Raw genomic sequence first — 18,551 nt, forward strand, 5'->3', positions numbered from 1 at the left:
TAAATAGGGCACCATCTAAATCCGTTGAGACGACACCGTGTGAACTATGGTTTGGCAAGAAACCTAAGCTGTCGTTTCTTAAATTTGGGGTTGCGATGCTTATATGAAAAAGTTTCATCCTGATAAGCTCAAACTCAAATCGGAGAAGTGCGTCTTCATAGGATATCCAAAGGAAACTATTGGATACACCTTCTATCACAGATCCGAAGGCAAGACTTTTGTTGCTAAATTCGGAAACTTTCTGGAGAAGGAGTTTCTCTCGAAAGAAGTGAGTGGGAGGAAAGTAGAACTTGACGAGGTAACTGTACCTGCTCCCTTATTGGAAAGTAGTACATCACAGAAAACTGTTTCTGTGACACCTACACCAGTTAGTGAGGAAGCTAATGATGATAATCATGAAACTTCAGAACAAGATACTACTGAACCTCGTAGATCAACCAGAGTAAGATCCGCGCCAGAGTGGTACGGTAATCCTGTCCTGGAAGTCATGCTACTAGATCATGATGAACCTACGAACTATGAAGAAGCGATGGTAAGCCCAGATTCCGCAAAATGGCTTGAGGCCATGAAATCTGAGATGGGATCCATGTATGAGAACAAAGTATGGACTTTGGTTGACTTGCCCGATGATCGGCAAGCAATTGAGAATAAATGGATCTTCAAGAGGAAGACGGACGCTGATAGTAGTGTTACTATCTACAAAGCTAGAATTGTCGCAAAAGGTTTTCGACAAGTTCAAGGTGTTGACTACGATGAGAGTTTCTCACTCGTATCTATGCTTAAGTTTGTCCGAATCATGTTAGCAATTGCCGCATTTTATGAAATCTGGCAAATGGATAAACAAAACTGCATTCCTTAATAGATTTATTAAAGAAGAGTTGTATATGATGCAACCAGAAGTTTTTGTCAATCCTAAAGGTGTTAACAAAATATGCAAACTCCAGCGATCCATCTATGGACTGGTGTAAGCATCTCAGAGTTGGAATATATGCTTTGATAAGTTGATCAAAGCATATAGTTTTATACAGACTTGCGGTGAAGCCTGTATTTACAAGAAAGTGAGTGGGAGCACTACAGCATTTCTGATAAGTATATGTGAATGACATATTGTTGATCGGAAATAATGTAGAATTATTCTGCAAAGCATAAAGGAGTGTTTGAAAGGAGTTTTTCAAAGAAAGACTTTGGTGAAGCTACTTACATATTGAGCTTCAAGATCTATAGAGATAGATCAAGACGCTTGATAAGTTTTTTCAATGAGTACATACCTTGACAAGATTTTGAAGTAGTTCAAAATGGAGCAGACAAAGAAAGAGTTCTTGCCTGTATTACAAGGTGTGAAGTTGAGTAAGACTCAAAACCCGACCACGGCAGAAGATAGAAAGAGAATGAAAGTCATTCCCTATGCCTCAGTCATAGGTTCTATAAAGTATGCCATGCTGTATACCAGATCTATTGTATGCCCTACCACTGATTTGGCAAGGGAGTACAATAGTGATCTAGGAGTAGATCACTGGACAGCGGTCAGAATTATCCTTAGTGAAATAAGGATATGTTTCTCGATTATGGACGTAAAAAAAAGGTTCGCCGTAAAGGGTTACGTCGATGCAAGTTTTGACACTGATCTGGATGACTCCAAGTCTCGATCTAGATACATATTGAAAGTGGGAGCAATTAGCTAGAGTAGCTCCGTGCAGAGCATTGTAGACATAGAAAATTGCAAAATACATAACGGATCTGAATGTGAAAGACTGTTGACTAAGATTCTCCCACAAGCAAAACATGATCACACCTTAGTACTCTTTGGGTGTTAATCGCATAGCGATGTGAACTAGATTACCGAATCTAGTAAACCCTTTGGGTGTTGGTCACATGGCGATGTGAACTATGGGTGTTAATCACATGATGATGTGAACTATCGATGTTAATCACATGGTGATCTAGATTATTGACTCTAGTGCAAGTGGGAGACTGAAGGAAATATGCCCTAGAGGCAATAATAAAGTTATTATTTATTTCCTCATATCATGATAAATGTTTATTATTCATGCTAGAATTGTATTAACCGGAAACATGATACATGTGTGAATACATAGACAAACATATAGTCACTAGTATGCCTCTACTTGACTAGCTCATTAATCAAAGATGGTTATGTTTCCTAACCATTGACATGTGTTGTCATTTGATTAATGGGATCACATCATTAGGAGAATGAGGTGATTGACATGACCCATCCCGTTAGCTTAGCACTTGATCGTTTAGTATTCTGCTATTGCTTCCTTCATGACTTATACATGTTCCTGTAACTATGAGAATTGTGTAACTCCCGTTTACCGGAGGAACACTTTGGGTACTACCAAACGTCACAACGTAACTGGGTGATTATAAAGGAGTACTACAGGTGTCTCCGAAGGTACATGTTGAGTTAGCATAATTCGAGATTAGGTTTTGTCACTCCGATTGTCGGAGAGGTATCTCTGGGCCCTCTCGGCAATGCTCATCACCTAAGCCTTGCAAGCATGTAACTAATGAGTTAGTTATAAGATGAAGTATTACAGAACGAGTAAAGAGACTTGTCGATAACGAGATTGAACTAGGTATTGGATACCGACGATCGAATCTCGGACAAGTAACATACCGATGACAAAGGGAACAACGTATGTTGTTATGCGGTTTGACCGATAAAGATCTTCGTAGAATATGTAGGAACCAATATGGGCATCCAGGTCCCGCTATTGGTTATTGACCAGAGATGTGTCTCAGTCATGTCTACATCGTTCTCGAACCGTAGGGTCCGCACGCTTAAGGTTTCGATGACAGTTATATTATGAGTTTATGTATTTTGATGTACCGAAGGTTGTTCGGAGTCCCGGATATGATTACGGACATGACGAGGAGTCTCGAAATGGTCGAGACATAAAGATTGATATATTGGACGGATATATTTGGACACCGGAAAGGTTCCGGAGAAGTTTGGAGCCCCGGGAGGTTACCGGAACCCCCCGGGAGGTATATGGGCCTTATTGGGCCCATGTAGGAGGAAGAGAGAAGGAGCAAGGGAAGGGGGCGCGCCCCCCCAAGCCCAATCCGAATTGGGGAGGGGGGCCGGCCCCCCCTTTCCTTTCTCCTTCCCCCTCTTCCTATTACTACTACTAGTACTACTTCCTAATACTAGTACTCTTTCCTTCCCCCTCCAAATAAGATAAGGAAAAGAGAGGGAAACCTACTTGGAGTAGGTTTCCCCCTCCTCATGGCGCGCCCCCCTAGGGCCGGCCACCTCCTCCCTCCCTCCTTTATATACGGGGGTAGGGGGGCACCCTAGAACACACAAGTTGATCATTGATCGTTCCTTAGCCGTGTGCGGTGCCCCCCTCCACGATATTACACCTCGGTCATATTGTAGCGGTGCTTAGGCGAAGCCCTGCAACAGGAGAACATCAAGATCGTCACCACGCCGTCGTGCTGACGGAACTCCCCCTCGGTGCCTCTGCTGGATCGGAGATCGAGGGTGCGTCATCGAGCTGTACGCGCGTCAAGAACTCGGAGGTGCCGGAGTAACGGTACTTGGATCGGTTGAACCGGAGGACGTACGACTACTTCCTCTACGTTGCGTCAACGCTTCCGCTTCGGTCTACGAGGGTATGTAGACAACACTCTCCCCTCGTTGCTATATCATCACCATGATCTTGCATGTGCGTAGGAATTTTTTTGAAATTACTACGTTCCCCAACAGTCCGCATAATTGCTACTATCATCTTTCAACTAAATTTTTCTCTAGGAACATATCCAAACAGTAGAACTAAAGCGCGAGCTACGACATAATTTGCGAAGATCTTTTGACTATGTTCAGGATAATTAAGTTCATCTTGTGAACTCCCACTCAGATAGACATCCCTCTAGTCATCTAAGTGATTACATGATCCGAGTCAACTAGGCCGTGTCCGATCATCACGTGAGACGGACTAGTCAACATCGGTGAACATCTTCTTGTTGATCATATCTACCATACGACTCATGCTCGACCTTTCGGTCTCTTGTGTTCCGAGGCCATGTCTGTACATGCTAGGCTCGTCAAGTCAACCTAAGTGTTTCGCGTGTGTAAATCTGTCTTACACCCGTTGTATGTGAATGTTAGAATCTATCACACCCGATCATCACGTGGTGCTTCAAAACAACGAACTGTCGCAATGGTGCACAGTTAGGGGGAACACTTTCTTGAAATTATTATGAGGGATCATCTTATTTACTACTGTCGTTCTAAGTAAACAAGATGCATTAACATGATAAACATCACATGCAATCAAATAGTGACATGATATGGCCATCATCACTTTGCTCCTCTTGATCTCCATCTTCGGGGCTCCATGATCATCATCGTCACCGGCATGACACCATGATCTCCATCATCATGATCTCTATCATCGTGTCTTCATGAAGTTGTCTCGTCAACTATTACTTCTACTACTACAGCTAACGGTTAGCAATAAAGTAAAGTAATTACATGACGTTTATGTTGACACGCAGGTCATAAATAAATTAAGACAACTCCTATGGCTCCTGCCGGTTGTCATACTCATTGACATGCAAGTCATGATTCCTATTACAAGAACATGATCAATCTCATACATCACATATATCATTCATCACATCCTTTTGGTCATATCACATCACATAGCATACCCTGCAAAAACAAGTTAGACGTCCTCTAATTGTTGTTTGCATGTTTTACGTGGCTGCTATGGGTTTCTAGCAAGAACGATTCTTACCTACGCAAGAACCACAACGTGATATGCCAATTGCTATTTACCCTTCATAAGGACCCTTTTCATCGAATCCGATTCGATTAAAGTGGGAGAGACAGACACCCGCTTGCCACCTTATGCAACTAGTGCATGTCAGTCGGTGGAACCAGTCTCACGTAAGAGTACGTGTAAGGTCGGTCCGGGCCGCTTCATCCCACAATACCGCCGAATCAAGATTGGACTAGTAACGGTAAGCATATTGAACAAAATCAACGCCCATAACTACTTTGTGTTCTACTCGTGCATAGAAACTACGCATAGACCTAGCTCATGATGCCACTGATGGGGAACGTAGCAGAAATTCAAAATTTTCCTACGTGTCACCAAGATCAATCTATGGAGTCATCTACCAACGAGGGAGGAGTGGATCTACATAACCTTGTAGATCGTGCCCGGAAGCGTTCAAGAGAACGGGGTTGATGGAGTCGTACTCGTCGTGATCCAAATCACCGATGATCCTAGCGCCGAACGGACGGCACCTCCGCGTTCAACACACGTACGGAGCAGTGACGTCTCCTCCTTCTTGATCCAGCAAGGGGGAGGAGAGGTTGATGGAGATCCAGCAGCACGACGGCGTGGTGGTGGAAGTAGCGGGATTCCAACAGGGCTTCGCCAAGCGCTGCGGGAGGAGGGAGATGTGTCATGGGAGGGAGAGGGAGGCGCCAAGGCTTAGTTTTTGCTGCCCTCCCTTCCCCCCACTATATATAGGGCCAAGGGAGAGGGGGGGCATAGCCTTGGCCCTTCCTCCAAGGAAGGGTGCGGCCAGGGAGGAGTCCATCCTCCCCAAGGCACCTAGGAGGTGCCTTCCACCTTTAGGACTCTTCCTTTCCCTTATCTCTTGGCGCATGGGCCTCTTGGGGCTGGTGGCCTTGGCCCATATAGGCCAAGGCGCACACCCCTGCAGCCCATGTGGCCCCCCGGGGCAGGTGGACCCCCTTGGTGGACCCCCGGACCCCTTTCGGCACTCCCGGTACAATACCAATAATGCGCGAAACTTTTCCGGCGACCAAAACAAAACTTCCCATATATAAATCTTTACCTCCGGACCATTCCGGAACTCCTTGTAACGTCCGGGATCTCATCCGGACTCCGAACAACTTTCGGGTTACCGCATACTAATATCTCTATAACCCTAGCGTCACCGAACCTTAAGTGTGTAGACCCTACGGGTTCGGGAGACATGCAGACATGACCGAGATGACTCTCCGGTCAATAACCAACAGCGGGATCTGGATACCCATGTTGGCTCCCACATGTTCCACGATGATCTCATTGGATGAACCACGATGTCAAGGACTTAATCAATCCCGTATACAATTCCCTTTGTCTATCGGTACGATACTTGCCCGAGATTCGATCGTCAGTATCCCGATACCTTGTTCAATCTCATTACCGGCAAGTCTCTTTACTCGTTCCGTAACACATCATCCCGTGATCAACTCCTTGATCACATTGTGCACATTATGATGATGTCCTACCGAGTGGGCCCAGAGATACCTCTCCGTCACACGGAGTGACAAATCCCAGTCTCGATTCGTGCCAACCCAATAGACACTTTCGGAGATACCTGTAGTGTACCTTTATAGCCACCCAGTTATGTCGTGACGTTTGGCACACCCAAAGCACTCCTACGGTATCCGGGAGTTGCACAATCTCATGGTCTAAGGAAACGATACTTGACATTAGAAAAGCTTTAGCATACGAACTACATGATCTTGTGCTAGGCTTAGGATTGGGTCTTGTCCATCACATCATTCTCCTAATGATGTGATCCCGTTATCAATGACATCCAATGTCCATGGTCAGGAAACCGTAACCATCTATTGATCAATGAGCTAGTCAACTAGAGGCTTACTAGGGACATGGTGTTGTCTATGTATCCACACATGTATCTGAGTTTCCTATCAATACAATTCTAGCATGGATAATAAACGATTATCATGAACAAGGAAATATAATAATAACTAATTTATTATTGCCTCTAGGGCATATTTCCAACAACCCAAACATGGCATCAAAATACATGGCAGGGATGCATTCAAGATGCTTAACAAAAGTCTAGCACTGAGCTATGGCCAATTCATCCATTAACAGGTTCGAACAAGCATGGCAAAAATGCAATTAGCAAACAGATTTCAGACTTGGTGAAATTAACACAAGCCTGGAATTTCAGATCAGGTAGCACACTTCGGAGCATGAAAACTATATGCTACAGGGCCTGAACATGCAAAAGTAAAGCATGGCATGGAGCTACTCAAAGAGCTTAACAAAAGTCCCTTAGTGACCTTGAGCCAAAAGGGATCAGAAAATATAATTGCAAGCATGTTAACATGGCAAAAACATAATCAGTTCTAAGACTTAGTGAAAACTGGAGCATGCTGAAAACAGATATCAAGTAGGCATGTTTACGAGCTCGATGCACTCACTACAGAGCAAGTCATGCAATCTAAGCATACACCCATCAAGAATACACAAAATGCAAGCTAGACATGGCAAGAACAATAACATAGCATGCACGGATCAACTACAGCATCCTCGGCAAAATCGCTAACAACTAGACAATCTGCCTAGATTCACGAAATAGTAAAAGTAGAGCTCGATTGACTCAAGCTAGGGTGCTCCATAATTGCAAACAAAGACATGGATGGATAGAGCACTACAAGATTAACAAAACATCCTTACTGATCATCCTCAAAATAGGCACGGATCACTAGGAAACAACATGAACATATGGCCATATGAGATAAACAGGTCAAGGACTTAGTGGAAATGCTAAGTCCCTGAAATCAGCATTACCAAGTGCCTCACTTTGCAAGCTTGTGCTAGTCACCACACACATCACAAAAATACATGGGTTGCACCTCTGGAAAGATGGCAAAACCCTTAACAAAACACATGTAGAGCTCATGGGCATATCATGCACACATTAAACATGCCAAAAATGACAAATATCTAAATGGAGCAGCAAATCTGACAATTATCTCAAGTAGCACTCTTCTAACATCATTTCAAGCATCAAGATGAACTCAAATGAAAATGATGCAATGGAATGAAATGATGTACTCTCTGAGGCGAACATTTTGATATGCTATATGCCCAAAACGGAGTTACGGGTGCAAAGTTACGATGCAATGAACATGAGCATATGAAACGTGGAAATTTCGGGGACTTGGTAGAAATAACCACCTCCAGATCTAGGGTTTGGCCGCGCGCGAACCGAGGCGGCAGGATCTTCGCCGGAGTTAGCGCCGGAGCGCGAGGAGAGACGGCGGCGGGACTCGAGGTCGCCGGATCCGGTCCGGCCCGACCGGATCCGCGACGAGCGGCGGCGGGGCGAGGCACATGGCGGCGGCGGAGGCGGGCCAAGGTGGCCGGGGCAGCGGCGAGGTGCGGGCCGCCGGCGATGGCGGTGGCGGCGCCGGGCGGCGCTCGCCGGCGAGGCAACGGAGGCTGACGTCGGCGGAGAAGGCGGCGGCGCTCGGGCGTGGGCCTCGCGCAGGCGGCGGCGGATCTGGGCCCGCGTGGGCCCCGGATGGGCTTCGCGGGCCGCGGCGGCGGTGGGAGGAGAGAGAGGGCGGCGGCGGACACGTGTCGCGCGCGGGTTGGCTGGACGCGGCGGCGGGAGGAAACGGACATGTCCGGCGGCGGAGAAGAAATGTCCGGCGGCGCGAGGTAGAGGAAGGTTAGGGTTTCATCCGCGAATTTCGGGAGGGGAGCACATATTTATAGGTAGAGGGAGCTAGGAGAGTCCAAATAAGGTGCGGTTTTAGGCCACGCGATCGTGATCGAACGACCGAGAGGATGGAAGGGGTTTAGGTGGGTTTTGGGCCACTTTGGAAGGGTGTTGGGCTGCAACACACACGAGGCCTTTTCGGACCCTCGGTTAACCGTTGGAGCATCAAACGAAGTCCAAATGGTACGAAACTTGACAGGCGGTCTACCGGTAGTAAACCAAGGCCGCTTGGCAAGTCTCGGTCCAATCCGGAAATATTTAATACCCGCACACGAAAGAAAGGTAGAAATGACCACCGGAGGAGAACGGAGCGTCGGATTGCAAAACGGACAACTTGAAAAATGCTCGGATGCATGAGACGAACATGTATGCAAATGAAATGCACATGATGACATGATATGCAATGCATGACACGCAAGCAATGACAAGGCAACAACAATGAATAACTGGACGACACCTGGCACATCGGTCTCGGGGCGTTGCATCAGCATACTACCGAAATAAATCTCTATGCCTAACTATCACATGCGGGTCCGACTTCTCATACATTTTTGGAATTTGAGGTGGTATAGTTGCATGTTAACATAAATATGTCAGTTAGGACCAACTGCTTTTTTTGAGTTGTTAGGACCAACTGCTTAGTCATACTAGATGATGGAATCCACATTATTGCTGGAATGTTTGGAAATATTTGTTAATGAGATTTGGTTGTCATGATACCCTAGGTTGAGATTTGGTGAACAGTAAATTAAAAATAAATAGGACACAAAATTAAAAAATTCTGATTTTTTGGGTAGTGTAACAATCGTGCTTGCCAATTTTCATGCCAAATGGAATAGTTGTGCTTCGATGGCTAAAAAACAAAAGTAAATGTACCATTTGTCATTTAACTTTTTTATTGCACAAGTCAGCATGCTTAGGCTTTCGCCCTAAAAATATGCAGGTAGCATTTGGATGTGACAATGAACACATATTTTTTTCAAGTTTTTGTTACCTTGGCAAAGTACATTTTTAGCGCGCAGGAGCATATACTCCCTAGAGCCTAAAGCAATATCCGGATACTCTACACGTTGCTGCGGTGATGTTTTTCAATATATTTTTAATGAGATTTCGTTACACTGAGCATAAATATTTGGAATAATAATGTAAGAACTAAAAGTGAAATTATGTCTGATTTTATTGTATTTAGTTATTATATAGTTGTAAGATATCTATGAAATATAAATAGCATAATAAAGTGCAAATTATCGTGCATTTTTGTACGTTGAGGTGGACTTTCCTCTGCATGATTGTACTCAAGGTGAGCCTTTTTGTATGCATGTTTTATTTGTGGATTGGTTTCACCACAGGCGTATCTCATCATGTGATTTTCCGTTGCACCGTGAGGCTCGATTTGTGGTTGCTGGACTGTGTGGAAAAACAGCCACCCTGCTTTCCATAAGGCTACTCTATAAAATCGTTTGGTAGTGCGTTTGTTTCTTCTTCCTACACAAAGCGAGAAAGCGACCCAACACAAGTACCAGACAGAGCACGACTTGTACTATCAAGGCGTCGACAATTTAGGGGCTGGACCAAGCAGGAAGCACCGTCCATTTGATTCCGGGAAACGAAGCTGTGGACGATGCAGTCGGAACAGTTTGACACGGAGGTACAGTAAAGATAGAAGGCAAGGTACGTAGTGGTCGCGATTTGCATGTGCGATGTCTGCCACTGCCATGGCCTTATCCTCCCTCTTGCTCCTCCTTCTCACCGCCCAATCACCCTGTGCGTTCGGTTTATTCGGTTTACATGGTTTGGTTTATACGGTTTTTCGGTTTGTACGGTATTAATACTTCGGTAAATATGGTATGAAATTAAAATACGATTCGGTTTCGGTATATATCAAATTATTTCGGTATGGTTTCGGTATATACCATAAAAACCAAAGTTGACGCGAATTTGAAAATGACGTAATAATAATTTGGAAATTTATGACTCAAAACACATACTATTTTACACAAATAGTATATGACTATATATATAAGTATATATGCATGCATTAATGGTTATGGACGTGCTTAGCATTTTAAAAAGAGAAAAAATGACTATGTTACAAGAAAATTTTACATGCTTATTAGTGAATTTGACTCATGTACAAGAAAAATGACAACTTGTATGGTTGTTCATCTCAAGAAATATAATTTTATTTTTTACTTCGGTTTATTCGGTTATTCGTTCGGTTTTTCGGTATATACCATAAAAATCAAAGTTCAAATCGGTATGAAAAGTTCATACCATACCGAAACCAAAAGCCATAAAAACCATAAAATCGGTTCGGTTCGGTTTATTTTCGGTATGGTTTTGAAATGCACAGAGTGACCGCCCATGGCGCGGCCCTTGCTCTTCGCTTCACGCGGAAAACTTGTCGAAAACTCAAACAACATTGCATGATGCCCTGTCGATATATATTTTTTGAACAGTTTTCAAAAAGAACAACAAATTTCAAAAAGGAGAAAAATAAATTGACGAAAAAGAGAAGAAAAACGAAAAAAGTGAAAAAAGTAGAATAGGAAAGAAAGAAACGCTTAGGCCTTGCCCCAACTAGGTGACGACATCGCTCCACTCGGGCGCCTGTTCGTCCAACCCAAGCACTCGCGGATTTGGAAAATGTTCATCGATTTTGAAAAAATGTTCACCATTTGATTTTTTTTGAAGATTTTCAAAACAAAAGTTGCAAAAAAAAGTGTTCCTGGTTTTGGGAACCTTCTAGGAGGTTCATGAACCATTTTTCCCCTTTTGTTTTCAATTTTTCTTTTTATCTTCTCTCCTATTTTCTTTTTTATGTTTCTTTTTCTTTCACCTTTTCCTTTTAATGTCTATTGTTTACATTTTTCATCAATTTAAACTTTTTGGAATTTCAAAATTTTATTCAAATGTTCAAAATATTTCATCTTTCAAATTTTTTCCATTGTTTCAAAAATTGTACATATTTGGAAAAAAAATTCAGAACTTAGATTTTTTACAATTTTATTAATCAATGTTCAAACAATTCCTAAATGTCCAGAATTTCCAAGTTTTGTTCAGGTTTCCATTTTTTCATACTCATTATCGATGTTAAAAAATTCAAAAAATGTTAACAATTAAAAAAGGTTTTGTAAATTCGAAAAAAAATCACGTCGTCAAATTTTGTTCAGAGTTTAAGAAGGTGTTCCTATTTTGAAAAAATGTTCTCTTTTCCAAATTTTGTTCATAATTTTATAATGTTTCCCTGTTTTCATTTTTTTCACAAATTCAAAAAAGCCTCCTAAAAATTCGAATGATCTTGTGGATTTAAAAACATTCATACATTTGAAAAAAGAATCAGGGATTTGAAAAAAGTTTGTGAATTTAGGAAAATATTCATGAATTTAAAAAAATATATTCATGGATTTGAAACAATGTTCACGAATCTGAGAAGTTCAAGAATGTAAGATATATTGATGATTTAAAAAATGAGTTTGTGAATTTTCAAAAGGAAAAGGAAAATGAAAAAAGATGGAGAAAGAGAAAAAAGAAAAACTGGTCATGGATGGCAGTGCGCTCTGTCGCACAAGAACAACAAGAAGAACTAGTAATAAAGCACATCAAGGGAGCTTTCACTGTTGGTTGTTGTGGTTAGAATGAAACAGTGAGCCGGCAGGCGATCCACCATACATACGAAAGGGAGTATGATTTGTCAAAGGTCCATATTGTCCTATATACGTTTAGCGGGGAGGTTGTACTGAAACGCGGCTTCCCGTTGGGCAATATCACTCCCATAAAAAAAAGGACTTGGGCAATATCGTCATCTGGTCCGTTATCACCACAGAAGTATCTCATCTCATCTCATCATGTGGTTTTCCGTTGCACCGTAGGCGAGGCTCGATTGGTGGTTGCTGGACTATGTGGAAAAACAGCCACCCTGCTTTCAAAAAGGCTAGTCTACAAAATCGTTCGGTAGTGTGTTTGTTTCTTGTGTGTTGTTTCTTGTGCTAGTCTACAAAATCGTTCGGCGAGAGAGCGACCCAACACAAGTACCAAACAGAGCACGACGTGTACTATTCAGGGGTCGACGAAGCAGGGGCCGGGCCAAGCATAATTGCAGCACCGCCCATTTGATTCGGAGAAACCAAGGCGTGGACCATGCAGTTGGAACAGTAAAGATAAAAGGTAACGTGCCTAGTGGCCGCGATTTGCAAGCGCGGTACTGTATCTGCCACTGCCATGGCCTTATCCTCCCTCCTGCTCCTGCTGCTTCTCTCCGCCTCCCATGGCGACGCGGCTCCTCCGGCTCTCGGCTTCACGCGGACCGACTTCCCGCCGGACTTCGTCTTCGGCGCCGCCACCTCCGCGTACCAGGTAAGAATGCATTTGTTTCCCTTGGTCAGCTGGTGTGTGTATACTAGCTGGTTTCTCTTGCTCTGCTTCTCTGGTTAATTTGCTCTGTTTTTTATGCAGTATGAGGGCGCCGTGGCTGAGGACGGCAGGAGCCCAAGCATCTGGGACACCTTCACTCACGCTGGTAACTAATGAACCCAGGCTTGTTTGATAGGAAAAATGGCAGACAAAATATATCCTTGCCATACAGTTTTTTTTCTCCTTTTTTCATTGACAATTTGTTCTCTGTTTGATAGGGAAAATGCCAGACAAAAGCACGGGCGATATCGCTTCTGATGGATACCACAAGTACAAGGTAACCACCGTCATAGTTTACATTGCCTCCCTCTCGCAGAAAAACCATGGTTGAATTGCTTCTACGTTTTCTCTTTGATTGATCCCAGGAGAAAATAACACGTTATCCTTCTTGTTTCGCATCGAATTATATGAACAATTTTGTGGAAGGAAATTCAGGGCTGTTTGTTTTGGTTTACACTAGTGACATCACCTGATGTTTCAGGATGATGTCAAGCTCATGGCCGACACAAACTTAGAGGCTTACAGATTCTCCATCTCCTGGTCAAGGCTTGTTCCAAGTAAAAGCTTTCCACAATATTTCTCGTTGTGCTATACTATGAGTTTCTACAATAATGATGACTGGTCTTTGGTTTGATACTGAAATTTGCAGACGGGAGGGGGGCTGTCAATCCAAAGGGGTTAGAGTACTACAATAACCTCATAAATGAGCTAGTGAAACATGGTACGCGTATTTGTAGAAGTTTCTAAATTTTGTTGTACGGACAAGATATTTCATCTTTCAAAAGTATAATACATGACAAGCCGTGGAAATTTATCATAGTTGGCTAAAAGTTATTGTTCTTTAATACTTCACTATCTAAACCCTACGGCCTTCTTGTTTCGTTAGGGATTCAAATCCATGTCATGCTTTACCATCTCGATTTCCCACAAGTTTTGGATGATGAGTATGGAGGATGGTTAAGCCCTAGAATTGTGTAAGATCCTGTGCCTTTTCCTTTGTGGATGAAATTGCTCCAAAGCTGAGAAATAACCAACCTTTTTATAGAAATTGGATAAAGGAGGTGGCCTCTGCAAAATGTTGTCAAAAATGATTATTCCTACTTTCCTAGTGATATTTCCTCATCGATGGTACTGCAAAATGCAGGGAGGATTTCACAGCATTTGCAGATGTGTGTTTCAGAGAGTTTGGAGACAGGGTTTCATACTGGACCACGATAGACGAACCTAATATCGGCCCAATTGCATCTTACGATAGTGGAATATTTGCACCTGGACGTTGTTCCGATCCTTTTGGAATAACAAAATGTACCACCGGGAACTCAACCGTGGAGCCGTACATAGCAGCTCATAACATGATACTGGCACATGCATCAGCTACAAGACTTTACAGAGAACAATATCAAGTGAGTTTATCGTGTGCTCAAATTAACAATAACTCTTTTTGCCAGCACATTCTCCAACTTCTTTCAAACAAGTAAAGTATTAAGATTTAAGTTTTCATCTAATTTTAATACAGAAACACCAGTATTGTTAAACCAGTAAAGAAAACAGTATTTGTGAGCATTACAATTTTTACGGTGTCTTCAGGATTGCAATTTCTCTGTATAAGATTTTCCAATTTTTTGACATAGGATCTCATGAATTACACAAACAGACTTATTTTAAAGGTTCAAATAAACAAAAACAGAATTATTTTAGTTCAACACAATGTATTTCATATGCAAAAATGTGTGTGGTCACAAAAATTGTCTCGGGTGTAGGCTGTGCAAAAGGGAGTTGTTGGCATAAACGTCTACTCATTTTGGACTTATCCTTTGACGAACTCTACTTAGAAGCAACTAAAAGATATCAAGACTTCATGTTTGGCTTGTATGTCATTTAGATTCTTATCTTTGCTTCCGGATTCTGCAGCTGAATGTGCAACAAACATGGACCCTTGGTGTAGGACACTAGGACCCTTGGTGTTCGGAGATTACCCACAATCGATGAAGATGAATGTTGGTTCCCGCCTCCCATCCTTCACAAAATCCCAATCTGAATTTGTTAAGGGCACTATTGATTTCATAGGAATAAATCATTATTATTCTGTCTATGTGAATGATCGCCCTTTAAAGGAAGGTGTTCGTGACTATGCAGCAGACATGTCAGTTTACCAGAGAGGTAATCAAATTTTGTATCTGCATCGGCGTATTGCTGCATTGTTCATCAGTTCAGTGGGAATTTGATTCATTAAACATATATATTGACCAAATAGTTTGTCGAAGCTTTCGAAACATATACTTACAGGATATATGTTTCTGTGATGCAGGTTCTAGAACAGACCCAGCAACAAGCGAGGTAAAGGTTCCCACTATGTTTGTCAAGGATGCCACTTGTTTCAGCTGTTTTGAACATGAGGTAGTTGAAGTGGGAATTCTGGTTCATGTAACTTGTTCTCTTGAGTGCAGTACGTCCCAACGGTTTATCCAGACGACCCAGAAGGATTGCGACTTGTGCTGGAGTATCTGACAGAAGCCTATGGGGGCCTCCCCATTTATGTCCAAGAGAATGGCAAGTCGAACTACTTTCTGGTCACACTGATCTCCAAACTTTGATTCAGTTCTCATCTAAAATTAATCGATTCGGTAAACGTGATGAAGTTTAGACATGATCTCTCTTCAGGCAAGGCAGCCGCGAATGACATTCTCAATGACACCGACAGGGTGGAATACTTGAAGACCTACATAGGGAGCACACTGGATGCATTAAGGTAAGCCATTCAAACAAATTCCGCCAAGAAATTTTGTGAAACCTTCAGAGTTCAGTTACCATGGTGCAGTTTTTCCTCTGCAGAAACGGAGCCAATGTGAAAGGTTACTTCGTGTGGAACTTCCTGGACATCTTTGAGTTCTTAGCAGGGTACAAGTTAGGGTTTGGCATGTATCGTGTCGACTTTGATGACGAAGCGCGGCCACGAGAAGCCAGGCTCTCTGCTCACTGGTACTCAGGCTTTTTGAAAAATAATGGCATCAGTATTCGGAGTGAGGTCGACGACACAGGACACCATGCTCAACAGTGAGTTGTATAGTCAGATGCACTGAGTTGTAGTGACCTTATTTTAGGTATATATGGGAAATGCTAAATTTATCCTGGGTGAAAGAAATTAATGTAAGTAAATAAATTGTTTTTTCTGTATGTGCAACGTGTAGTACTACTACAAGTATGTACAGTGTATGTTGAAAACTTATCGTTCTCCTAGAAGAAATAGATTAAGAGTAATGTTCTATTGGTCGTCCAACAAGGCGACAAAACACTTGTGAGACTTCACGCTTAGAATGCAGATGGTTTAAATTAAAAACACGAGATATTATTTTCCACCGGTTTTGTTTTACGCCCGTGATTTACTTTCTCCTGCGAATATAGTTCTGACCTCATTCCCATGTTTGGACGCCGTTTGGATAGAAAACATAGATGAACTGAACCGCAATTTAGTAGTCACTGACCAGAGTAGTAGTATGACTGAACCTAACACAGGCTTAACATTCTCTCTGGCCAAACTAGCAAAGCTGCGAGGGCGTCATTTTTGGTGTCTTCAATAGGTTTATAAATAAACCATTGTTTTAGAGACTCATATTGTTCAGCTAAAAATAATAAGATTTTATAGCCATTTGCGGTGGGCTAGGAACGCGTCACTTCGTGTGCTCTCATCCGCCGCCACGTGTCGTGCTATGGGCATTCCCTTCAGATTTTTTTCCTGTACGCGTTTTTGCGCTTTAAGATATTTTTTTTTTGCTTTTTGGTTTCCCTCGTTTTTTCTTAGGATTATATTTAGTTCTCCTGGAGGCACAGATTTGCTTTTATGAGAGGCACGGCTGTCTTTTTTTTTTCCAGATTTACTTTTCCTGGAGGGACGGATTTGCTTCCGTGAGAGGCATGGTCGGAAAGGGAAAAAAAATCACGTTTTTTTCTTCCGCGAGAAGCACATATTTACTTCTCATGGAGGCAGAAGGGAAATAACACGTTTTCTTTTTCCTTCCGTGAGAGGCGTAGCTTTATTTCTTGTAGAGGCACAAATTTGCTTCTGCGAGAGCTACGATCGTGCCTCTCGGAAAGAAAACATTTTCTTATATTTTTCTTTTGAGTTAATTGCGCTTTTGGTACATAAACTTGCATTCCATGTACAAATTCATACAACTTGTGTTTCAGGTACATTTACCTACATTTCCGTCATTTCCCGTTAGTCCTCCGTTAACCTGTGCATGAGCTGGCCCACACTACATACATGTGTGTGGATGTCACCTGTCAGTGGCGTACAAAACATAAACTAACAGCGTCTCAGCCGGATTCGAATTAGCAACGTCTCCTCACACACATCAAAGGATTAGCCACTGCACCAGCGGCCACTCTTTGTTATTTAGGACATGATGTCTTCTATATACTCTATCCGGTAATGGATTTGAATCCAAAATATGTATTGCATGGGATTTGCTGCTTGCGTGCCTCTCTCATCACCCCTTTTTTCCCTGTCCAGTGAGTACTAAAGAAACTCGGAATTTTTCAGTATTTTTTGTTCGAAGTTTTTGAATAAATTTCAAATTTGAATTATTTAAGTGCAAACACCTCTTCATTTTTTCTATTAAAATGCTGAACATAACGCTAAAAGGGTCCACTTTTTTGCAAGATGGTTCACCCGCCATTTCACTTGGAAGAAATTTGTTATGTGAAAAAAATATGCATATGAGCTCTATTTTACAATATTTGATCTTCTAAATAAAAAAAATCAAAAACATTCAGTGCTCACCTGTTTTTTTAAAGCATTGAATATAACGCTACAAAGGTTCCATTTTTGCAAGTTCGCCTTATCACTTGTAAGAAAGTTGTTATGTGGAAAACATATGCATATGAGCACTATTTGACAATATCTGACCTATTAAATTAAAAAAACGATATCAAAATTATTTGGTGCTCACCATTTTTTAAAGGGTCGAGTATAACGCTAAAAAGGTCCGGTTATTGCAAGATGGTTCGCCGGCCTTATAACTTGGAAGAAAGTCGTTATGTGAAAAACATATGCATATATATGAGCTCTATTTGTCAATATCTGAATTTTTAAATCCAATAAAAGAACAATATAAAAAACATTCTGTGCTCACTGATTTTTTGAAAAACATTGAATATAACACTAAAATGGCCCAGTTTTGCAAGCTGGTTCGCGCACCTTTTCACTTGGAAAAAAACTGTCATGTGAAAAATATATGCATACGAGCTCTATTTGACAATACCTGATCTTTTATATTCAAAAATAATAATTTTATTTGACCAATATCAAAAACATTCTTTGCTCACCGAATTTTTGGGTACTCACTGGACCAGGGGAAAAAAGGGGTGATGAGAGACGCTCGCAAGCAGCAAATCCCGTGCAATACATATTTTGAATTCAAATCCATTACCAGATACAAAGAATGGCCGGTGGTGCAGTGGCTAATCTTTGATGTTTGCTTGGAGAAGTTGCTAGTTCGAATTCTGCTGTGGAGGGGCTACTTTTATATATATCTCTGTTTGTTTCTATGCCACTGACAGGTGGGATCCACACACATCTATGCAGTGTGGGCCAGCTTACA

The 18,551-nt window shown here is 42.2% G+C and overlaps 1 pseudogene; it reads left to right on the forward strand.

The window, feature by feature from the left end:
* The first annotated feature begins 12,629 nt into the window (after positions 1–12,629).
* Positions 12,630–16,214, forward strand: LOC123063235 (beta-glucosidase 5-like; annotated as a pseudogene).
* The last annotated feature ends 2,337 nt before the right edge of the window (positions 16,215–18,551 follow it).

Source organism: Triticum aestivum, chromosome 3A (genome assembly GCF_018294505.1).
Source record: "Triticum aestivum cultivar Chinese Spring chromosome 3A, IWGSC CS RefSeq v2.1, whole genome shotgun sequence".
NCBI classification, from domain to species: domain Eukaryota; kingdom Viridiplantae; phylum Streptophyta; class Magnoliopsida; order Poales; family Poaceae; genus Triticum; species Triticum aestivum.